The sequence below is a fragment of the Halichoeres trimaculatus genome, unplaced genomic scaffold (assembly GCF_033239565.1).
Source record: "Halichoeres trimaculatus isolate MK-OKI-2021-1 unplaced genomic scaffold, fHalTri1.1 fHalTri1_scaffold_11, whole genome shotgun sequence".
NCBI lineage: Eukaryota > Metazoa > Chordata > Actinopteri > Labriformes > Labridae > Halichoeres > Halichoeres trimaculatus.
Genome location: NW_027437189.1, coordinates 14,003,388 through 14,029,541, shown reverse-complemented (window position 1 = coordinate 14,029,541; position 26,154 = coordinate 14,003,388). Strand labels below are relative to the sequence as shown.

General features: G+C 38.8%; 1 protein-coding gene across 8 annotated transcripts in view; it reads right to left on the bottom strand.

Moving 5' to 3' along the window:
* Positions 1 to 26,154, bottom strand: part of camta1a (calmodulin binding transcription activator 1a) — a 352,944-nt gene that overhangs the window by 287,730 nt on the left and 39,060 nt on the right. The window lies entirely within an intron of this gene.

Sequence of the window (26,154 nt, the reverse complement as noted above, 5' to 3'; positions counted from 1 at the left end):
ACATTAATGTGACACAATGCTGGAGTAAGCACTGATTCACAAACCACAGACGCTCAGTTTCCTTAAGTGGCGGCAGGCTATTTCAGGCTTTGGTGAATCACAGACACACTTATTCCAGCCCTTTAAAACAATACAAGGCATCTTTTTTATCATCCTATTACAGCGGCGAGACCGTAAATTAAGCTCCTGCTCATTTCAAAACCTCTCAGCAAAATTAGGTAGACTTCGCAAGACACCGATGTGATGCTAACATCACTCACGCTTTATGTTTTCATGCTCACACACTCCAAAGCGCACACACAGAGCAAACTGTACACAAACACACACGTGTGCACATTGTAGACACCAGTAAGACAAAGAGTGTTTGATTTTTCTGTTCAGCTGAAAAAAAACAGGATCCTATAGTAGGCTAGAAAACAGTCTGTGAGGCTCCAGCACGGAGCAGACAACAAAGGCATTAGTCTTTGCCAAATAAAGAAAAGCTACACAAATGGCTGTGCAGCTGAAGCAGAAAGGAATCATCTATTTAAACTTCACCTAAATGCTTTACTTTTATTTATCTGTTTGTGAGAAGTGGATTGGAAATTAGACAAAAAAAAACTCTCAAATGTTGCAGCTCTGAAATGTGCTGCTATCAACTCTGCGTCTCACACAAATCCAGCAGGTCCCGGCGTTGTTAAAATGAAGACACCGTCCATTCCTTGTTAAATGCTCACATGCAAAAGACGTAATAACGCATAACTGTGAATTTTACAGTGGAGCCCAATAAAACTTCCACTAAAACACCATCTCATCTTCAGTACATCAGGCCTGTGACTCATTTTTAATTGAAACCCAAGAAACTCTACTTCCCAACTATAAAAACCTCAAAATCCACCGAGGAGCATCTAAAGGGCCAGATGTCACATTTAGCAGCAAAAAGGGCGTGATATAAATGGTTGAACAAAGAAGAAGCATGTTACCAGGCCCTCGACTCAGCCTGAGCATGAAAACCAAACAGCAATAGATGTAAGACAACGCTCAGCACACATTAGGCCCTCAGGCAACATATCAGCATTGAAACAAGAAGGGAAGTACCTTCTGAAACAACCTCAGCTTTTATTAGTGTCTAGCACTTCAAGAACATCATGCACAAACTCTAAAATAAATCGTTTAAAGATTCCTCTGCAGAGCTATGACATACAGATAAAAGCCCAAGGGTTTGCGAGACACTTTCTTGCATCTGTGTGCGATTAGTTCCACTACCTAAGATAAAGCATGCAGAGCAAATGTAACCCTCATCATAATCTATGTGTCAGGAAAGGCATGGGAACACTCAGGCGGAAAACAAAAACAACAACAACAACTGCCGTACGGTGTAAGCCTACCACTGTGACAGAGGCTGGCGCAAGACGTTAGTCCTGCCAGTGTTCTCCACCCGTCATTAATCGTCTGATCATTGTGGAGTAGAAAACAGCACGGGTGTGAGCAGACGGGAGATCTCCCAGGTATTAGATGCTAATTGCTGTCAACCAAACAAGCAGTGCTTTGTGGGGAAAACAATCCATAATAATTTGTCTTATTCCCTCCTGAAGAATGAATATTAGACTTCATCTACAAATACTTTCCCCACAAATAATTGTGCAAGTAATTGCTAAGCTCTTGTGCAACCTATACTCATAACACAGAAAATATTTTAGGCTTTATAATATAATGGGAATATGGAAAGTCTCTGTCTTCTCCTCATTCATTATCTTGCATTTGTATCTGCTCTCGGGTAAAAGCCACATTTTTCAAAAGTGAGGGGAAGGGAGATGGGAGCAGGCTGATGACAGGGATTCATGGACGCTGGAAGTGCAGACATGCTGTTCCAGCATCTCGCCTCTCCCAACAAAATATTCGAACAGCTTCAAAGCCCCAAGCTTTACGCTTCAGAATACGTCTTTTGATTATATCCAAGTCTCTTCTTTTTAAGGAAGGGGGAGGAAAAAAAAGAAGAAACAAACAAAAACATCACCTGTAAGTTGAGATAGCCTTTTGCAGAGGGTTTTTGCACCTAATCCCTTTCATTTCAGGTCAGTAAAATATTAGTGCTTTCTCACTGCTCTGATGGTCAAAGCACATTTCAAAGATTCTGTGTGCCTCTCCAGCAGAGAGGAGAGGAGAGGAGAGGAGAGAGACAGGGCAGTGGGGAGCTCAGGCAATCCCCCCATCTATTACGGGCGAACCAATCATCAAAGACAAATTACAGTACACTTCACTGGGATATGCTAATTTCAAATTAGATGCAAGTCATCAAAAGATCAGTATTGCGATATTTTGCATCTACAAATTGAAAATGTCTGCTTTCAGAGTAGGTTTTAATACCTACATGTGGAGGGGGAAAACATGAACTCCATCCAGGCCAAGAGGATGCATTTCAGCACCGCTAAATTTATGTGGTGTTTTAAATAGACTGTGACATCATGGATGAAGGTGAATGTAGAGCTGTAGATGTTGTCATCAGCATAGAATAAAAAATATACAATAAAAATGGAAATCAGCAGCATTATATGTACGTAAATGCTCAGTTCTATGCCTTAAGGGGGTTTTACTTATCAGTTCTTATGTATTGTGAAGCTACTTGAGGTAAGATTTTTGTATTGTAATATTGGACGAAACAAATAAATTGAATTGGAAAACAGTGAGTCTGTGGGTGGGTTGATTTGTGCTCGAAAGCTTAATTCCCTAACCAAGGTTAGAGTTTCAGAGCCTTTTGTCTTTTAGCTGAACAAAAAAAAAAAAAAAGAAAAAGAAAATATTCTTACTCAGTTTTATGAAACTCGGATGAAGGGGTAGTATGATCCAGAGACAACCAGGTTACATTGTGAAAATAATTTACAAACAATACTTGAAAAAAGGGGAAAAACGTGTCGTGATAAATATTGGGCCATAGCAGTATTTTTGACAAAAATTTTAACCAACAAGCAGCCATGTCTGTTTTATAATTTGCTATCTGTTGCAGACTTCTTCTGGGTAATATTTCAAATTTAGAAGCTCTTAATAAATGTGCAAGAAAAACCATAGAAGAGAAAAACATCCAAAATTTGACAGTATTCTTGCTGTTTGGAGAAGTTAAGATGCACCTACAGTATGTGTTAGTGTTGGCAGTTTTACCCAACATGAACCAGAGGCCCTTCTCTCCATGCTGCTGTATAGTTTCACAGCTGGGACAGTGAGGACTGTCCGTTTCAGGATAGAGACTCAGTTCCCATTAGTTCAATCATTCGCCATCATAAGGTTGCGACTCTTGCGAACTCTTGCCATAGAGAGCAGATCTTCTTTTTAACACTACTTTTCTTTGTTCAAGACCATGTTACAGATTCATTTGTAGTCACGTAGTGCTTTTGTTTGAAATGTAACAGCAAGGAAAGCAGTCACAGTGAGTCAGATTATAGTAACAACAAATAAAACACATTTCATTCTTATATTTGAAATGCTGGGAATGATCTTTATCTTCTTCTTTTTTTTATTTTGTGTGTGCTTACCTGTGGTTTGATTTCTGCTGAGGACCCCCTGTGTTACAGAAAGCCATTAAGCTGCTTCAGTGAAACATGTTTCCAGTCCCATTAAACTCAGTCATACACAAGTTAAAGGGGTTTGTTTCCCATGGATATTTAAGTTTTGGTACACAATAACATGAATTTGTACTTTGGTCTCTTGTGTTTGACTTTCTTAATCCAGATTATAATTAGACTGGTGTGCTGGGATTGATTGCAGTGCAAAGGGTATTACTGCAAAGAAAAATGCCAATTTGTGTGAATGTAATCTGGACTACTGCTGACCTGGGAGTTCTTCTTTTTTGATCACTGTCACAGTTTACATGTTTAATTTTGTTTACCGTCTGTAATCTATTCTAGGATTAGTTTGTCATGCAAACTGTAGTTTTGATAACTACTTTTCAATACTCCAGCCACACACGCTCATTCACCTGAGGATAAACAAATCATAAGAACATCTAAATTTAGTCCGTCTGCAAAACAGAATCTCCCTGATGCTTTTGTTCTGTAAAATGTTGATTACATATCAACAAACTGTTCTCTGCTTTGCAAAACATCTAACGCCAGATACTATGATGCATATTTATAATGTAATTTCCATTGAGATCATGAACACATGCATGACTTATTTTGTGTTTTTTAATGTTTAAACTTTCTCTGTGATCTAGATTTTGTGCAGCACTTTCTCACTGTGCTGAGTTACTGAACAGCGCGGTCAATAGGCGACATTAATTGTTTCCTTTGCACATCAACAGCAGAACCATCATCAGCAGGGCAATAAAAACGAAAATATACTATACAGAGAGCCTGAAGATGTGAGATGCTGTGCACAGCATTCCCAAACTCTGTCCTCCTCGGCCTGGCGTCATCACTTTCAGTGTATTTGTACGGATTTTGAACAAATGATATATGACATGTTAATTAGTGAGCTCCAGAGGTGCTGGTAGGCAGATGTTGTTACCTGCAGCCAGAGCCAGGTTAGCTGGTTCCCTCCTGTTTCCAGTCTTTATGCTGGGAACAGGCTGTAGCTTCGTATTAGGCATATAGATGTGAGATTTGTGATTTTCTCATCTCTCTCTCAGCAAGGGAGCTAATAAGCAGAAGCCCAAAAATGTTGAAAAATCCCTCTAAAGCTGCTTAAAACTTAAAACTATTTGTCATCGTCGTAGAATTTCTCTTTATATCCAGACAACCATCAATTCATTAAATGCTCTACATTGGATATTTGTGGCTTCTGCAGCCCATAAATGCTAAATAGCATATTGTCATTGCGTACATGTCTGTCTTCCTGTCTGCAGCACAAAGTTTTATCTCACAATCATTGGGTACTGGCATCTTTCAAAAGCCAAAGCTAGTATGCTAATCGTGCAAGAGTGGATAAAAGGAATATCTGGAGCAATGACAACAATACACTCTGCACCTGTTCCTCTGAGGAGAGCTGAAAGGAAAAGTTGGGAATTTCTTGGTTGGGTGTTCTGAAAACTGAGCTTACTCTTGCAGGTTTCTCTTGAGTTGCCTTTGAATGGCTTAAAAGAAAATCTTGATATGACTCCAGAGAAATACAAGACTGTTCAATGCAAAATGAAAAGGTATTGATCTGTGGAGCTACCTCCTCTGATCAGTATGGATACCACTGCTTTCCATCATTGTTCAGCCGAGGTTTCCATTTGGGGAGGTAGACTGGCAAAAAGCAGTTAGTTTAAACAATAGAAACACAGACAGACAATTACCCAGTCCTGAGGGAGTCAGACTAAAGAGCTGGTCAATATTTCTGTGCAACATATGCATCAAAATGGCTGGGTCAGCTCCAGCATCTCGCTGCCTGCTCTGTTCTCTCGCTCTAAGTGCCTCCTCTCCCAATCTACTTCCAAGGGGAGCACAATTGCCACACCACTGAGGTGTGAATACGTTGATGAATTTACCCTTTACGTTTGACACCTGGTATGTAAAGGCAAGGCTTTTGTTCAGGAGCGATGAGAGCTGCTTCGACAATGTCAATATTTCTCTCTAACATGCAGAGTAGGCATATAGACTAATGACAGACCAAGTATATCAGTAAATGAGAGCACGACGGGAGCAGAGGACTGAGGGGAATTAATAGCTGGAGCTACAAATGACCTGACAGCACAAGTGCAAACACACAGACAGACAAAGAGGCTTAAAAACGTACCCACAAAGCCGGGGATGAAGATTTTTTTAAACAAAAACAGGGGAGGATAAAAGTGTGCACTCACATGTCCAAATAGCATTAATGAACTTTTTTTTTCTCCAATAATCACATAGACTTTAAAGCTCCTGTGAAGAGTTTGTGTTGAGTTTGGCGCCCCTTTGGAAAAAGCAGAACATATTCTGTTTTTGATTTTTCTTCTTCTTTACATGTAGCACAATAGTGTACTGTACAAAATCAATTATTTTTCATCTACAACTGAATGTATCTCTTCTTCAAAATCTTTGCCATCTTTTTAAAAAGGGTTGGGTATTTCTGAACCAAGTTACACCTACCTTGAGATCTATGCATTAAATTAACATCAGCTACTAGAATATAAGTAGCCACTCCCAGTGATAGTCACCTTGTTTAACTTTAAAACTTATAAAAAGGTATCATCTTTAATTTCATTCTGTTCCATGATTATCTAAAAAGTCCTCACAGGAGCTTTAACTCTTAGAACTATGGTAAAAAGAGAAAATATAACCAGTTTGAAATATTGGTTGTATGTAGATAAGACAGAACAACAGCCATCCCATGTGAAGACAATATTGCTTGAGCTCTCCCTGGTGACTGGCTGTAGTAAAGGTCTTAAACCGTGTCTACTTATTTATTACAGGTGGAACACAAGTCAAACTGGAAAATTAAAATGAAATAAAATAAGTTTTTCTGTTATCGTTCTACAACATGCTAACATGCTATCTGACAAAGTTGTTAGCTCTTACTTTGCTAACTTAATGTTCATGTTTTCAGAGTCATGTGGTTATTTATTAAGCATTCATACAAGTCAGAGGGCTTTTCATAAGTGTGTACACTTCAGTCAACACGAGAACTGGTCTTGTGATAGGCTATACAATCCGAAGTACCACCCAAGCGATAGTCAACATTTACCAGTGAGTTCAACATGTTTTGGTCAGTGGAAGGGGAGTGATATTATCAGTTCTGCCCATGCCCTGGCACCACTATGACGGCATCCGTCAAGTCAGTATTTTTTGGGGCTTCACACCTCAGAATGGACGGATCATGAACAAGTAATGTTCATATTGATATACATTTGGTGGTTTAAATACAGACTCATCCTTGATTAAGCAGATAAACCATCATGGTTTGTGTTAATGGCGTGGCATTTTGGGTGGCTGCTTTAATTAATCTTATAGTGGGCTCATCACACCCTAGGCCATCCCATGTTCAAGCCCCTGCACAAAGCAACCTCTTCCCATTTGAATGCATTAATTCTTACACGCTCAACTTCAGTGAGGGTGTTTAAAATATCCTGGGTATTAATGTTTCTTGAATATCACAAGTGGTAACATGTGAAGGTGAAGAAATAAGAATCTAAAGTACCCATGGTGCTTTGCTTCAAAGGCGCCTCCATTAACACAGTCTTGTTGTGAAACAGAAACCAAACTCCGCTGTGACTTTCACCCCTGGCAGTCGACTTTATTTAAGCCATTTGTGGTCAGGTAAACAGATTTTTATTCCTTCAGTTCTTCAATAAAAAATCCCACACTGACGGCTCATTTGATGCCCCCCTGACACCCTCCAACCCTCAGCTCTCACACCCTCGCACCCCCAGCAAAAAGGCTTATCATGAAAGCACAACAAGGATATATTGTCAAGAATTCTTTTAGCTAGTCCTGATTGAAGAGGCTGACTTTTATTCTCTCAAATACACCCCTTTCCTCTTTTCCCACTGCCATGGTACACAGGAGTACCATTACGGGGGCTGTGGACTTCCTTCCATTCATCATTCTTCTCACCTATGAAGCAAAACACACATATATCAACTACAGCTTCCCTCCCTCTTCCCTAAATCATGCTTTGTTCTGCTGCGTGTAAGGAAAACTGCCTCAGCTTTGGACCTCAACACCCACAGAGCCCCAGAAAAAAAGATGCAGCAGGAGAGCTGCACAGTGGTTTCACTGCACAGTTTGGGTTTTAAAAATAGGAGGAATTAAAAGCCATTAAACATTTACCTCTTTATTTTGTTTGTTTGTTCTCTGCAATGAGCTGGAGAGAAGATAAAAGTTGTGCCAAGCCTGATGCAAAACCCATAATTTTCTATTAACTTGTGTTAAAAACTGGTTTCACATGTTTTTCTGACATCTTTTCAGACTCCACCGCTGTTTAATCTCATCAGGAGAGGAAGCAATTCCCCCGGTCCAGGTGGTTAATGATTGTGTTCGATGCAGATATTATCATAAGTGAGTCTAACCAAACAGCTTGCACCTGGTTGATGCTCCGCTGTGTCCTCTGCAATCTTCACAGGGTTTTAGCCTTAAGTTTGCTCGTGCTTTGACAGTTCGTAGGTGATATCAAGATTCATTATAATAAATGTAGGCTATTACAGTGAAAATCACAGGCCACATCTGAACATAATGTACGATAGGAGACAGGGAAATGAATATCACAATCTTCTTGTAAATAGACAACACTATGATTTTCTTTAAATGGTGTTTCCTTGGTTGGTGACAACTACAGAGATCATGTATAGCATAAACTGCTGAATCCATCAAGATGACTACATACTCTGCATGTTTTAAATGAGGTTTAATTTGGATAAGTTTAATATATACAACTGGCAATGGAAAACTAAAGTTTTTATTTGGTTTATTGTTAAGTTTGTTGAATTATCTCTGAGAAATACAGACTTGATAGTGAGAGATGTTTAATAACAGCCATGAGAGGAAGAGACTGGAGTTTTATTTGATGGTTTGTCACTGACAGAATTATGGTTGATAACAGTTGGGTCAAACATGCCAGTGACATGAGCAATGGTAATGAAGTGGCAAAGACTTAAAGTAAACAGCTCTTTGAAATATACTATTTAAAGAGTGTGAGTGAACAGTAACAATTCCTGAGGGGGAAACGACTATTTTAGTTTAAGGGAAGGCATAAACCTGTTACTTGAGAGTGGTGAACTTACCCAATGCTTTACCTCTGTTTCTAAACCTCCCTACAGGTCAAAGTTGAACCTCTGGCCTACTACAATACTGCAATGCTTTACTTCCATTGCTGAGTTAACTGCTTGGTCAAGCACCTTCCTTTCCATAGTCAGAAGTACCGTACAGGTCTAGACTTTTATATCCATACTATCGAGGGTTTTGAGAAAATTCCTGTATTGTACTTTTAGCTGGATTATCGAAAAGTAGGACTATGCATTTCAAGCAAACATACTTTTTAACAGTCACATTTAATTATTCTCAGATTACTGGAATAGTTCCCCGACCCTGAGATAGACATAAGGAGATAGAAATGAATAATAATAATAATTGATAGGACTGTAATATCGCTTTTCTAAATATGCAGAAACTGTATTTGTAAGCTAGTTAGTTATGGATACAATCTGCATTTATATTGCAAAGTTTGCAGAGATTTCTAACATGCTGTTATCTTCACAGCATGGCTTCCCGCGACAGTGTTGAGCCCCCCTTTGAACTCTGTGTATTTTTCACGGGACAGTGGTGACAAAAAAAGGCCTGTATACAACTGAAACAACTAGTTTTCTCAACCCACGCTGGTAAATCTAAAATCCACTTTTAGATCCCAGATCAAATTTGATTTAAAACAGTTAGTATAGGTTAACTTCATGCTTTGTCCATATTATCATAGAAAATCCTCCAAGAACATTTTGATTTTACATTTCTGAATTTTAGTGCCTCAAATGTTTTATTTGTAACTAGCAATCATGCTTCCTCGTGTTATTTGGACAATTTGCTGTTATTTGATGGCTAAAAAACAGCTTTCAGATGCCCTACAAACATAATTAGTGATTATATTAAATTACAACCAGGGGCAAGTAAAACTACATTTTTAAGATGAAATAATAGTCCCAAAAACTTTTGAGTTTTCTTTTTTTTAATCATCATTATCATTAAAAAAAAGATTCAATTGTTCTAAAATCCCCAGTTTCCCTGTTTTTAAGACGTGATGTTTTTATAGAGCATTCTCAGTTCTAAAGAGCCAAAATATAAATGAAAAGATGTTTATGTGTTTGTTTTCTATGCCACAAATTTTGTCCTGCTCGAATTTTATCTACAATACAAACCAGCAGTTTGGTAAGATGCTAATATCAAGTGAAACATCATTAAAGCTAGAGGGGCTTCCTGTCTGTGTCAATTTTGGCACCCCCTGTGGATGGAAAGAAACCCAAATGTGTTTACGGATTCTCTCCTTAACATCGATTTCTGACAAAAAACACCTGATCCTGGTTGTCCGGTCTAAGACCTGCCCCCTTTCTCTAGTTAAAGGTGTTAGAGCTGTTAGATTTACAGTACAGGAACTGTCAGATTGCTGCTACATTTACTTCAATTCAGTCCATTTCACAACCAGCTGAATTCTCCCAGGGGCTTTAACTAACACCAAAACCAACATTAAAGTTTAGTTAAAGAATATCTGTTTGCTTTTTGAATTTTACAACCAAGTTTCTTCCAAAAAATAAAATTCAATATTGCTTAAATAATATCTTCAAGCCTGGAAGGTTTCCTGATAAGTTATAGAATATGATGCCTCATCCTTAAAGAGTAAGCATAGCACAAGATCGTGTTTAATTTTTCTGGAAGTGCGTACTACTTATCCATCAGTACAAGACTACTCTGGATTTAGCTCAGCTGGACACCTCATCCTGAGCCCGCCTGGTTAGCATACTGTGTGTGGGGGACTTAATTGTGGTGGGATTATTTGCCATTTATGCATTACACAAGCAATTTCTTCTGCATTATTCATCTTCCAACAGGATGTTGGAAACAGGGCATGTTTTAATCATAGTGAATGCAGATTGACAGTGCTGTGTCACCACTATGTTCCAGTGAAAAAGAAGAGCAAGCAAATCTTTGTTCCGTGTTGTTTATGTGAAAATTGAACAGATTAAAAAACTGTTATGTCCAAATATCACCGGCATTTTAATGAAAAGAAGATGTTCTCATGTTTTTTTTCCCCTCTCTGTGAGAAGGAGTTGCAAAATGCCAAGAAGCCTCACTTCAACGGCATGTTGTGCTGCTGAAAATGTAGCTATGATACATTCATGCTTCTCAGCATGGGGTCTCTGTGGTTTTAATCTCTAATCCTCTGCTTTTCTTAGCAGCGGGGTGAAGATCGAGGGGAGCAGAGAGAAGGTATCCTCTCCAAGACACGGACCCTTGCCATGGCACTCCTCCCATCCTGTACTGAAGCTGTCACTATTGGTGTCTGGGGCCATGAGGCAGGCAATTTTAGCGTTGTGGTGTGAATCGATACCCAATCACATCACGTTCGCAGGCAGCATATCAACCTGAAGAGGCCGTAGCGCAATTTACAGCATATTGTTTTTGGCCCTGGGAGCAAACAGGCGCTAGGAGCAATAGAAGCATCATGGCGGAGCAAGACAAGGCCTTGTCATGGCCATAACGGCCTTATCTCTGGTCACAGAAGTACTCATATTAAACACTAGAGCCAAGGAGGACCCAGAAACACACAGAAGCAAGTGCCATTTAATTTTTACGGCAGAATCTAACATGGCAGCCTGCATAGCAGAAATCCAAGCCTTGTCTTTACCTACTCTACAACAAGGCCGCGTCAAAAACAGTTAGAAAATAGTATTTTTAGTCAACTTTTTCTGCTCTTTCTCTCATTGGAGACTTTTTTTAACGGCTGAATTATCCAAGTGTGCATTAATACACTCAGTAGTCACACAAAAGGCACACCTGTGCAACGTAACTCACTCCAACACAGCAGCTGTGACATAAATTCAACTTTTACAAAGCTCATAATTTTCTGTTTTTGTTGACGCTGTCAGAAAGGTAATATTTCCACTTTATGTTTCAGGTAGTAGATGGTGGTTTTGCACTTCATCGAATGGTGTTTGAAAAGATTGATCAACAGAAATTGAGTGGGTTAACAAACTCCCCATGCAATGCAGTTCATTCTCACCAACTGTGTCCTCAAACTTATCATTATTATGTTGGTAGATAAAGATTTTATGGCAAAGCTGTTTTGTTAAATCACATTTGATTGCACAGGTGAACCGTGTGAAGTGGCTGCTGGGATTTCAGACGACATAAATGATATTTACGTAGATTTATCAGGTGATGTCTCAGCATAATAATAACAGGAATGAGAGAGTGCCGCTGATGTCAACCATCAGTGCAGGTGGGACTTGAAGAATCAAACTCCAGGAGGTGTGATAGACTCATCATTCAGAGTAAAAAAATAAAAAACATTCTGTTTTGTTTGCCTGCAATGAGCATCCTGTCATGCCAACAAGTGGTTTCCATACACACCTGCAATCATTACCTTCACACAGCAGGGATGTCTCAGTGGAACACACTGCCACGCTGTGAGCATAGCAGGTTGTGTGGATTAGAGAAGAGAGCCACAAGGCATTGTCTGAGAACACTAAAACTAAATGGGAGTTGTCTGGGTTTTATTGAATTTCTCTGCAAATATTTGAAATTAAATAAAAAAATGTAATAGTTTTGAGTTAGTTTCAAGTCTAAATATTGAACACTTGATGGTTGCAGCTTCTTTAATGGACAAATTTGCTGCCTCTTGTAAATTTGGTATTTGAAGTGTTGAGTTTTTGATCAGCATTTCTCGAAACCTCCTAAAGACATCAGGTAATCCTTGAAAATAATCAGCAGTTTAATCGATATGTGTTAAATTTGTTAGTAGCAGCTTTAATTCCTGAACACAGAGACAAACTTGGTATCCAACATCAACATACTGTGCATTATGTTCTTAAAATGAGAGTGAAAATCGACAACTGAAAGCATTGAAAATCAATTGTAGGCTGAGTATTCAATAGCATATAATTAGTTACATGCTTCAGCAAACTTGTGTTTTTTCATCCGCAGAAAGAGCAACACACTGTACATGTATGAAAGTGCATTCTATTTATATTCAAGAGGACCATATGCACCGAATAATGTACATTACATTGGTGGTATGTGTCTGACGTCTTTGTACAGTATGATTCTGAGTGGTTTTCTCTTTGCTAAGAGCAGGTGTTCTGGTGACTTTTATCTGTAAAGGCACTTGAGTGGCTTACAAGAAGGTGGTCCACAGTTCTTAAGTGTTCAATCACTAATCTGATCTGGAAGGCACAACAGGGAAACAGGGCCATTATAGGTAAAAATGAGCGACATATCACTACTGTTTGATTGATGTGGCTATTCCCCAGGGAGAATAAGCCACTACTTCACTTTCAACCACTGCGGCTGACACAATAAGCTGTGCCTCAGATGGTTGTTATGGCTACGTAATTCTCTTAAAATGATGCTTTTATTCAGTGCAAAAACCAACTGAAGCAAGTCAAGGGCAGAGCTGCTAAAGCATTTCCCTGCACGACTCAGGAAAATATCAGCTTTATCCGTGTTCACTGACTTTTCTTCAGAAAGGCTGCCGTGATGAAGGTGAATTAGTGTTTGGTTTGACATTTTTTATTTAGCCTGAAATTCATTAGTACGAGGAAATGAGGCAAAAATTTAAAACTTTTATCCGACTAAGGGTAAAATCTCTCCTTTTGCATAGAGAAGCAGTTTTTTTTGTTATCTATGGTTTGGATTGATCTGGTACTTTTAGAGTTTGTAGAGAAACTGTCTGAAGGAGTGCAAGATGAATGAAGGGAATCACAGAAGTGGTTTCTACTGGTTGTGCTGATCACCAGGCAAAACCTGCTGGTAGAGGGTTACTTTTCAAATTGTGTCCTGAAAAATAACTTAAACAAAAAGCAAGGACCAAGTTCGTTGCTAATTAAATTTCAGAAAAATTTTGTTTTGATTTTTGCAACATTACTTGCACTCTTCTTCAGACTGTTCCAAAGATGGACTCAAAAGTAGGGATGGGTACCTTTCACATTTAAAATGATACGGTACCGATGTCTGGTACCTGGCAATTGGTATCGGTACTCAACGGTACCAATTTTCAGTACTTTTTTGTTTTTATGTAGTAAAAATATCGATTTGTTTAATAATAAAACATATATTTTTTCAATATAACATATTTATTCATCAATATATAACCTTACAATGCTGTGTTCATGTCCAATATGGAAAATCACCTACTCTTCCACTTCCACACAGTCACAAGGATGCATTTAGGTACTTAAACATGGTACCTTTTGATTTTTGATGAATCGGAACCCGATGCTTTTGACAGAATTCAGTTGGTACCTATAAAAGTACCTAACTCGGTACCCATCCCTAATCAAAAGTGACCAAAAGTCAAATCATGTCTCAGCCAGAATAAATAGTCCAACCAGCCAATTTTTATACCCCCCAACAAGGAGTCCAGGATAAACACATGTTGAGGTTCAGTCTGTGTCGCCCCAAGATTCCAACCTATCTCCTCAAACACAACCAGTAAGTGTTATGACTGCAGCAACAAAGACACCTCTGCCCCTACAAATATGGTGCTTCAAGCCAGGACTCTGTGTGTTCGGGCTTTTATCCCCCTCCCCCTGAATACCTTTAATTTTTCACATCAAAGTGGCGACAGAATGCTTGTTAAAGTCTTACACTGCTTTACAACACCTCTCTTCCTTATGTTACACACACAGGTTCACAGGCTGACAATATAAGCTTCACTAAAATGTATATAAGCGCTGACTTATCGCCAAAGGGGGGCAAAGAAAAAAATGAATCATTTAAGGGTAACAGGTACGCTGCTTTCCAATACTAATTTTTACCACTCAACAAAACAGGCAAAGCAGTTGTTTTACGCAAGATGTGGCCAGAACAATGGAAATGTTGGGCTTTTTTCAATTGGAGGAAATATATTTACAATATAGTGAAATGGCACCAACTTCTCCATGTACAAATACAGAGTTGGACAAATTTGTTTGAACACCTGACAGATCTGAAAATATTGACCTTTTTTGCTTCCATGAAACATGCAGACGGTTGCTCTGAGTAGAACAAATATCAGATTGAGTGAGTCCTTCTGTTTTTTTACCTAATTTTAACTTTTTTATGTCTACTTTTTGCAGCTATAACAGCAGCACATATCTAACATATCTCATATCTGGCATAGTTTATTTTCCAACGCACCCAAGTTTGGATGGATGGGGTCAAGCTCTTGACTTGAGGGGCCCAGCCCATCATTTCAATGTTCCTAGGAAAATGACCTAAATCTCCTTATGATGGCTCCATTCTATGGCATATAGAGCATCATGACTTGGTTGATATTTTATTTATGTTGTGACTATATTAATGGACAATTCAACTAAAACATTTTGAAACCTCTGAAATGTGCCAAGTGTTCTTTTAATTTCTGCCACCACAGTATACTTAAATTATTCTTAAATAGGAATAAGCACTTTGTGTTCTGTAGTAGGAGACGGTCATCAAATAACACCTTGGTGTCTTTAAACTTCCAATCAGGGTCTGAGACGTCTTCAACACCAAGATGCACACATCTTGGTGTTGAAGACGTCTCAGACCCTGATTCATGAGCTACACTGTGATTCACTGAAACAAAAAAAACAAAAAGGGAAAATGGGTGAAAGTGATAATTTCAACCCTTGTGAAAGACTGAACTCTCATGGGTGGAGAACAGTGTATAGGCTGTATCTGAATGTGTTTTCATTAGGGTGTCAGTAGTTTTCTATTACAGTATTTACTGAGACATTACTGCACCTTGATTTTCAGTCTCATTATTGTGTATTTTCCCACAGTCCTTTGCAGTTTACAGTAATATACAGAAAAGACCTTTACGACTGGTTACTATAGAAATACTGTTAAAATAACAAAAAGTCAGTTACTGTGTATGTTTTACGGGGTTTCCAAACAAAAAGAGCGAGTGTGTCAGGGATCAAGTGACAAAAGCCAAACAAACAAACAAACAAATGTCATGTTCTGTTACTTAGGTGAACTGTTCTGCTGAAAACCATGAAACCGGAGTTTTCCAAAAATCTTTACTTTGGCCAGAGTTTTCAAAAAACATTGTTTTTGGTGATGTAAAGCTGCAGTTTTTTGTGGATGACATGCATAAACATATAAAAATATATTCTGTTTCCCAGATACCCAGCTACGTGTGGACAAGGCATAAGACAGATCTCTCAGTGCTTTAAAAAAGATCTCTTGGCATATATTACATTTATTTGATTCAGGAAAATGTATAATTTACCTTGAAACATACGCAAGTCGAGTTGTTTTTTTTTTTTTTTGGTGGGGGGCTCCTGGCGAATGAAAATATACATATACTGGGCCAGATAAAGAGTATGGGTGTGTCTATACGTTAGTGTTTGGGCTGAATAGTATGTAGATGAATTCTGACAGTTCCATTCATATAACAGCGAATATCTTCACAGTGATTAAAAAACTGTCAGTACTTAATTTGAATAGCAATCAATAAATTATGTTCACTAGTAAACAGAATATATCTGACAGGAAAAGACAAATGACAAGTTAAAAAAAACACTATCTCTTGATTTCCATGAACATCCTCCCCTTTATCACCATTTCACAGAAACAGTCCTCATTTACCATTACGGATGTGTCCACGCAGAGATCAGTGTTCATATACAACACACAAATGTGAATTTCATCATATCCTCATGCAGAGCATATTAATCAGCAGTGCATCCCCTGCCAACCAGACCTCATCCATATTCCTCCAGGCTTATTGCAAGGGGAGCCGGTGGTGATAAAACAGGATCGATATGCAGAGCTGGTAAAAACACAGCGAGTACAACAGCATGGCACAAAAGCAAAGACAGGAGGGGACAGAGAAAAGAGGAAAAGATGCCTGGTAAGCTGGGTTTAAAAATTATCATGCACAGCCTTTTAATGAGAAGGAAAGTTTCCTCATCTTTTATCAAATAACGATGTATGGAATTTCTGCCATTGATCAACAATGAGAGACTTGGTAATGTCATGATGTGAAGCAGGATCATAGGAGCTAAAAACACCACAGGAAATGAGAATGTTTTTTTTTTATTCATAAACCATACATTTAGCCTGGAAGATACCTCAAATACCAATTCTGCCATCTGACAAATAAGCTGTGTCCAAAACACCACTGCAACAAAAAAACACCAGAGCAAGATGCTGGGAGAGGTGATTTATGATGGAATATTACCCTGACAATATGCTCAAAGAAGCAAGCGACCACTTTACTATCACACTATGCTGGATTCATGGTGAGAAGGACCAGTCTAGCAGCACCACTTATTAAAAACTTTTCTCCCTCATTTAAAGAAAACAGCGGCATACCTTTTAGCTAATAAACCTCGTGGAGTGCTGGTTTGGTTGAAAAGATTCCTCAGTTTTAGACAAAAAATAAACAGCATGGGAGGGATACAAGTCTCCGAGAATTGGTTACGAGTTGTTGGTCCAACAAATGGTTAATGCTCATAAATGCTTTAACTAATACTTGACTGGTTTGTCTACCTCACAACAACAAACAGTACCTCGAAGGAGCTTGACTACCGTACTGGTAGATAGCAGGATACCAAAAAAAAAAAAAGCAGACGATAAAGGAGAGAGCTTCAGCATGGCGAATATAAACAAAAAAAAAAAGAGAAGTTAGAGTTTGGAATGATAAAAAGGTAAAATCATTAAAAAGTTAATTTTTTTGAGGCAGGTTCAGACAACTTCAGCTTTTTCTCTCTCCAGGACATTCCCAGACACTGACTGCATCTTATTTGCAAGTACAACTTTTATTTCTAACTTTACACCAGTAGGTGGCAGCTCAGCTAGCAGCCTCCTCACCAAACATCCAGCCACATGTTTTTGGTTGTTGTTGTTGCTGTTTTTAAATAGCTTTTTTTCTTTGATTGTTTGTTCTTTTTCTTCTATTGCACTGCTTTTAGGCCATGTCCACATGTAGCCGGGTATTTGGGAAACTGGATATATTTTTAAACGTTGTACATACGAAACCACAGGTTTACGTCACTAAAAACAATATTTTTTGAAAACTCCAGCCAAAATGAAGATTTTGGAAGACAACAGTTTCATGGTTTTGTGTAGACGACAGTAAACAGTGTTTTCGGTTTTTAAATGTCACAGCAGAACGACAGGGGCTCATTCTGATTGGCTAGTACAGGTTTTGCGCCTAGAAAACACTGCCAATTGTGGGTTTGGCATGCTACAAGCCACGCTGACTAGCGGATTTACTCGCTTTGTGTGGACGGACGCATTTTTAAAAACGAATGAAGGGGGGGTACTTGTTTTTGAAAATCCCAAGCTACATGTGGACATGGCCATAATTCCTTGACATGTCCAAGCATCATGGTGCAGCTCAGCTAGCAGCCCCCTTAACTGATATCTTATATCTGGTAATAGTGCTGTAAAGAAACCAATTTTTCTTTTAGGTTTTTTCTTTACACATACCTTCTTCATCTTTTGATTGTTCTTGTGTCCTTGTTTTGGAGAGAAGCAGAAATCTAGCTCTTCATGTGCAGCTCAGCTAGCAGCTTTTCCTGACATTCTGTTTCAGATAAATGGTGTTAATGAAACAAGGAGAAAAACTATTGTTAATTTTATTCATGTTTTATTTTTATTCATGTTTCATTTTGGTTGTTCTCTGTTCTCATTTTAATTAAAAAAAACATGTGGCATTTGCAAATGTCCTTCATCATTCTGTCATATTTAATCATATTTAATCAAATTTTAAGAACAAAACATAGGTCTAGTTATGTTAAAACATTTGAAAGTGATTTTAATTACCTTTAAAGAAAGAATTTAATGTTCTTATAAACACCGTAGTAGTCGCAGTGCTGCATGTTTTCTCAGCTGTTTTTAGCTACACATTCTATGAAGCTATAAATGTAAGTTATCAAAACCTACAACTACCTTTATTGCCAAAGGGCATTTTTAAAAATAAAGCTTTGGTGAGTTAACTGTGAAGGTTCTGTATTTGTCTTTTTCTTTACATCAACACAGAGCAGGAGCTGTTATTCAGTTCAAACGTGTAAAGATCTTCTTGACTCCAGCAGTCTCGCTGTGCTAGAACTTGGGACTCACAGTTTTAAACCTTTTTGACAGGTAAACCTGGAAAGGCATCAAAGATTTTCTCTCTTTGGCATATCTCAAAACTGCCACAGAGAATTGAGTGACAACTTTATTTCTCATCTGCTACATAAATCAAGGAAATAACTGTGAAAGTCAGCTCTACAAACTAAGAAATTCCCTGTGCTTTCTATAAGCTTCGAAGGATTTCTTTAACAAAGTTTCACACAGGAGCGAGAGAAAAAGTAATTTCTTTGACAGGCAGACATTATGTGATAGAGGAGACTTTTCACTGCATTAAAGAGCGGGGCTCCAAACAACAAAGAGAAGGTAGCTGTTTAAACGGCCAATTTTCCAGTCCACATTGTCATTGTCACACTCTTAACTCCAAAGGCAGACATGCACTCTGGCATCAAAGGCCATTGATTTTCTAATCAAGAGCAAATGATGATTAAGGCATATCTGCCCCCTTATCTTTCCGTTTAAAATCCCCCTTTCTGGATTCAATTTGACTTTGGCTGTTTTGCTGCTGAGGGGAATCAGGACAGTCAAAGACAAAGACACCTTGTAGAGACAACGGGTGGTGTCATGAATGATTAAGGCTGGTGGAACAGAAAATGATCACCCACCCTCCCTCTCGCTGGGTCAGCGAAGACTTGCGCAAATGCCTTTCCTTTTTGTCGATAGACCAGGAAGCTGATAATGTTGATCGATACTTCTCTCAAATTTTAAACTGGAAGTTTATCGGGATTGATGGGCCAACATGTATGGTGCCACTGCCATTAGGGAAAGCTACTCCATTCTTCTTCTTCAACAGCTTTACGAAAAATGTAAACATGCAGCTCAGCTTCCCCCTAACACTAATGCTGTAGAGGCTACCACCTCCAATACACTCTTAAATTCCCAAGCTGGGTAGCAATAAACAATGTTAAAAAGGTTGGGCAATGAAACCCCCATCTCTTTTACCTTGATAACATTAAGAAGTAATACCACAAAGCAGGGCTGACTCACCCTAAGGGTGCACATGCTCATTTCTTTGCGGACTTCAATTATCCCAACTTTCTCCCCTGGTCGTCTTCCTATGTATATGTTTAGCCTTTATGATACACCTGCCTGAGGATGAAGGATTAACTTCCACCCTCTCTCTAAGCCCGGTTTGGACTCAGAGTTGAACCGTCCTTCAGGATGAGCCTGGAGCTCAGCTTAAAAATGACGCCCCTCCTCATCTCTTTGCTGTCTCTCTTTCACTCATCCTCTGCTTCCTCATTTCCAACTCAGACCATAAACATTTCGCTGGGGGGGATAGGAATCAAAGACAGATGGACATCATCAGTGCCTGACCTTCAGGCAATGACAATTCAACATGCAATGTGTTGTACTGTTAACAGTAAAGCTTTACTGCTGGAGTACAAAGAGGGACTGATGCTATGGACGGACAGAGAGACGGATAGATACACATTATAGAACATGCAGGTCCCAATATTTTTGATGAATAGGGGTCATTGTGTTACAGCTGTTTATGCTAATTACTCCAGTTTTAATGAGTTATTACTCCAGGTGTAATTCGCTCACACAGCCAAATAATAAGAAGCAGGGGCGCTAATTTCCAGATTCATCATTTCAATCTTACAACTTCCAAGTGTTCATCAGAGTCAAACAACACTGCCTCTTTGTAATTGGAGGGTCATTCATGGTGTTCTCCATTCTCTCAGATGTGTTCATCAGGTCGGCTGTTAGGCAGCAGATTGCGTGATGTCACTGCACCTGAAGTAGGGCGTCGTGACAGAAATGAGAGAATTGCAGGGCATCTTTTTGTTGCACAGGAAGAGAGGACGCGTGAAAGAGAAACTAGAAGGCCGCCGCTGGGTACACTAAGTCCTCGGCAGACAGATGGGACAACAGCGAGATGTGTTCCCAACATATTTTTCCTCTTTTATAGATGCCAACATATGCTCAATGAGATTTCCTTTAAGAAAGAGTGACACTGAAGGATCTTTGTTTGCCACTTTTGAATCCTGAGACTGGACAGAAGAGAAGAATAAGCTGCAAATTCTTCAACGCCGGTGGCACTGCACGTTTGCAGGGGTTTGAAATCATTTTAAGTTAGACCATGTTGCTCATTTTCACCTGGAGAAAAGCAGAGATACAATATGTAGCTCTGTCATTCCCGTCATCAGATTGCAGCACCATTACCAGTCCCTCATGATTACCTGTACCAGTCCTTATCTCGAACACAGCGTACCCATGTAACCCGCTATTCACTCTGCCTGGATGTGTGTTTTCTTATGGAGAGGCTTCTGTAGATTTTAACCTTAATCCTATCAGCTAATGTGAAGGCACTGATCCGCGCCTGTCTTGAAGGTTATCTGTGCATGTTTCACACCCACAGGCATTCATTATTTACATAGCTGCTCCCCTGAGGCCCCCAGCCACGACAGGAGGTGTAGATGGGAAATCTACCTCCCAATCTGCCAGCGACACATCCATATCTATGCAGCATAGCTCACTGAGTTCGAAGGAGGCAGTGTCAGGATTATCATTTGTCCATCATCATCATCATCATCATCCTCATCACTGGCACATGTAGTTGCAGACTTAAAAATCAAGGGTTCACGAAAAGTAACGGCCGAGGGGAGCTACTTTTGAAGACAAACAAGGATATAAATCAGAGGGTTAAGGCACAAAGACAAACAATATTTAAGACAATACAATACAATCAGGAAAACAACAGCATCACTCATTTTAGGAATTTAGAAAACAATGTTCATTTCCAATATCCCACCCTCCAGTCTGACCCTTTGTCTCTGTCAGCATGGTGATGGAGAAAACATTTGGCAAATAATGTTTAGTGGTAGGACATTAGCTTAAAAAAAGCTTTCATGTGTCATTGTGTCCTTTTGCAGAGGGCACAGACAAAAAAAAATATTTTGCTATTTAATTTGGAGGACTTGTAAATATGAATAAGCGTGGCTCAAAGCTACCATTTAAGTAAAAAAAGGAAGGAATGAATCATTTTTCATTGGCTCCAAATTGAACCCCAATTGTGGAAGCTTTTGACATCAAACTGCTTGTGTGCTATTTATCTTGAGGAGGGAGAAACAGAGTGTTGATAGTGTTTTGAATGAAATATATGCTAATAATGCTTGTTTGGTTTATGTCTAAATCAGTCATTCATCTAGCATCCATACAGCCACGTTGAGTAAGATAAATGTAGCAGCGGCCGGATGAGGCAATTTCACAGCCTTATCCCATAACCCCCTAGATAATTAATTCTAATGATACTTTTTATCTGCGACAGCCATCACTATAAACATCAATGCACAAACCTATTCATTTGAATGTGCTATTGAGCGTAGCGCTGACCTTTCCGGACCCCCTGGACCTCTCAAGACGTGTGAAAGAAAAAAAACAGCCCAAGCACTCAAGCCAGCCCTTTAGTGTGCAGGCCTGATTTGATATAAGCGTGACAGGGGGTATTTATAGAGCAGCACTGAGCCCCACTCTCCCCTCCTCTCTACACCAAGAGCCCATTCCAGCCCAGACACTATTGGCAGCCCTGCTCACTCACTGGAAAAGCCATCATGTCAGCACACTGGCAGTAGATAGCATGTTGTGCTAACAGGTTTGGGAGTCCACCAGCGAGAGCTCGATGTACTTCATTATGCAGTGACAATATACATCCCTTCTTTGATGCATTATTGCACAGCGCCAAGGCAATCTGTATTAAAATGTCACTGCTTTTTTTCAGTCTAATATAGACACTATCCTCAGCCACAGTCTGATATCTTAAGCTTCCATCAGCATACTTGTGATTATTGGCTTATACATGATGATGCAATCTTTGAAAAACATTGAGGATGCGGTTCAGAATTATTAAGTCAAAGCAGATCTTGTTGATTTTGTCCTTCCACTCAAATTACACAACTCTCCGGTTATTTCTGCAGGCTGCCAAACATTTATTACAGCGTTTCATGAGATTTTGGTGACAGTTCTGAATATTAGTAATTATTACATGCAAGGCATTTTTCACATAACCAACTACATGAAGATGTTGCTCTTGGTTTAAGTGTATTTTTTTGTGTGATCTAAAAATGAGATCAGGTTAAGCGTGTTGAGGTGACTTAATGATTAAAAACTGACATCACCATCAATCAGAAACAGAATGTCAAAAAAAAAAATAGTCCATGTTCTTATCATTGTAGGCCCAAGATCACAGGTGTAGTCGCCAAATCAAATTCAGGCTCCAGTTAACTGCTGCTGTTATGATGTTATTACCACCTAAATGTAAAAAAGCACAGGTGACAGATGGAGTTTCACAGAATGGCACCATTGGGGTGTGTTGGATCTCAAGAACGAGATAGAGTTGTATTCAGGCTTACTCTGGTTAAAAAAAAAAAACCTGCATATAGCCATGAGACTGATGCAATTAAACAATTTAATATTGTTTACCTGCTGACTTTGTGATGTCAAATAACATACGGTGCTTGTGACTTTCGAAGTCTTAAATGAGGTGCTTTTGAGTATCCTGCAATTCAGAAAATCATTACATTATTTACATAATTTTAACTTTTAGCTGAAATGTGTTTAAAAACATGTATACACTCATTGAGTTTACTTTTTTTTTTACTAAAATTAACTGAAATATTTGAAATAAAATTTGCAGGAATTATGACAATACTACAATGAGGCTGATGTTTTTCATGTGTTTTACCCTGTGTTTTTTTAAATGTATGTATTTAGTGTTCCTGAAGGAAAAAAGAATGAAAGATATCCTAAGTATGCTTTAAATCAGTGCTTATTTATAAAATCATCTTTAATCTACAAACCAATTAATTGAAACAGAATATTTTTTAGCTAGTAGGTAATCTGGGTCCACTCAAGTGCCCTTGACCATCCCTAATGCAGGTTATCACAGCTACACCAATCAAATTGCATCATGTTTACTGAATCTATGTTTAAGAAGCCAAGGACACCGGGAAACAAGTCTTGACGTCCCTGGATTCGGCCATTAAGATTAGTGCATCATCAGCCACACCAGCAGCGAGAGTGAAATAAATCAAATAAATAAGTTAGAACGCCCCCGAGCAGATGTTTACATAAACATTATGTACGAATACATTATGTATTGCCCAGTGCCCCTCACTGCTGCAACTGAATTCTCCATTAGGTTTTCCAGGTGTTCCTTTATAGTACAGCGATACAGAGCTTTGATCAGCCTATCATAACAATTCCCTCTTTCATCCTGGGGAGTATGATTTGGTTAAGGGAGATTTCGGATCAAGGTTCAGCCGGAGCCTGAGCACGTCCAGCCCTCTCGTTTAGTATTCATGCTGAGTAAAGTAATCTGAAGTTGCTTTAGTAAAAGTCATCGGCAACATCAATTTCTTATTAACACAGAGTGCAAATATCCAAGAGCAGAGAGTTGAGCCTGAGCAAAACAGAAGTGTGAAGAGTGAAGGGAGCAATAGAAAATATGAATTTAAACCTGCTGTGGTCCTCTAATTTAAAAGTCAGGATTCAATTTTTTTTCTTTGTATTATTTAAAGAATTGGGTGGTCTTTTTCTTTTCGTTGAAGGCATGTCTAATGATATTCCCCAAATTGATCTGAGAAAGGTTTGACAAATGAATGACTGCAGGGCTAACTTTGAGTATTACTCATATCAACAAAGGAAATTCAGCCTTTCTCTAAAAGCTGCCGGGCATGAGGAAAGAATACATTTTTTTAACAACTCAATTACTCTGATTTGAGATGTAAAGTAAGCTTTCTGTTGTAATACCTGCCACTAACAGTCAAATCAAAAATGTAGTTTGCTTTTCTAAATAAAAGCATTTCTCCCTGCTGACAACAGTAGTTTAAGCTTGTATGTTGATTCACTGTGGGGTTTCACAGTGTGTGATAAACGGTGTCAGTCTAAGGACAAAACAAGGTCAATAAGAAAGAAGGTTAGAGGTAAAATTCTGGGGACAAACTGGTTCAAGTTTTCAAGGTGAGATACTTACACTAGCACTGTCACTGGATCCAGAAGTAGAGAAGCATGCAGTTTTTCGATGATGCTGTTTTTGATTTCATACAAAAAAGTTAAACTGAAAGATAAAACTCAACTTTCTCCCCTTTGATGAGGTTAACAAAGTTCTTTTCTTCTCTATTCTTTTCTTTCTGTGCACCACATCAATCTAACTCGACATGCTGAACTCGGTCTTGGCGCCATTGACTAAGTACGGTCCAAGCTCAAAACCTAAATTATTTAGCCGCTGAGTCCAGTTGATAAATGTTGGCGGTGCAGGTCCATATATTACAGGGATGTGTGGACCAACTCTTTGGTAGGATTTATTATGCATTGGAGGAGATAAAGGCCATTGATTGTCTCATACAAGGTCACAATAAGGTCCCCCTCTCCAGTGAAAGGAGGCAACTCTTGAGGCAACAACTTCAAGCCAACATTTGATGATAGCTCAAATTAAGAATGATCGAATCGGTCTGAAAAAAAACTATGAACAATCTTAAGTCTTACACAGGGATCCTTGGATAATAGGCTGTATTTATATGAAGGGATATTTGAGTCCTCCATTATTCATGGGGCTGCGGAAAATGCTATGGCAGTGCTAATATAATATTGACCTAACCCCATCACGACACAAATGGCAATAGTGGTACAGCTTAACACACTCATGAGCAACAATGTACACATTGTGGCAAGTCTTACGGGAACATATCTCTTCCTCTTATGATCAATTCACGTACTATTTGCAATACTTGGAAACTGGATACAGAAGATTGTCTTCTTAAAGGTCAAAGGAGTGCCTGGACAGAGTGGGGTCCACAAAAAAAGCTCTTTATCAACAGACATCAGACATATGATGAGTTTGTTTTTGGTCAAGAAATCCTCAAGAGGGAGTTTTCTCTCTTTATTATCTGTACTGTGTAGGAGGACAAGAATAAATGGGAATAAAGTGGTGCTTGAATGGATTAATGGTTTATCAACCTGCATTTAATGAAGATGTGTGTTCGGCTTACTTGAGCAAAAAGCACCATTATCTCCCAAAGATAGCAGCAAAGCAGACTTGAAATGGGATCAGATTTAAATGTGGAGATATGTTTTAAGTCTTAGATATGCATGAAGCATTGGAGAACAGAAACTTACAGGATAACACAAACATAAACATCAATCACCTCTCAGTAAACACACACAGAAAACAGCCTCCTAATTTAAGACCAATTTGTGCTAAAAGAAAAATGTTGGTTCACTCAAACAGCAAAATGATGAAACTGTGTCTGTATCTAAAAACATAGGCACTCAGTTGAATTTAGCATGTGAGACCACTTGTGAAGTTCAAAACAAGGTAATTTAACAGGACATCATCCTCAGACTACAAAACTTGAAAGCTTCAAAGCTGCTGTAATATCAAAGTCAGAGAAAACAGCAAACCTGATGAATAAACACCTTTTTAAATACAGAATGTCTTATTAAAAACAAAGAACCATTAACCTGTTTTTTTATTTTT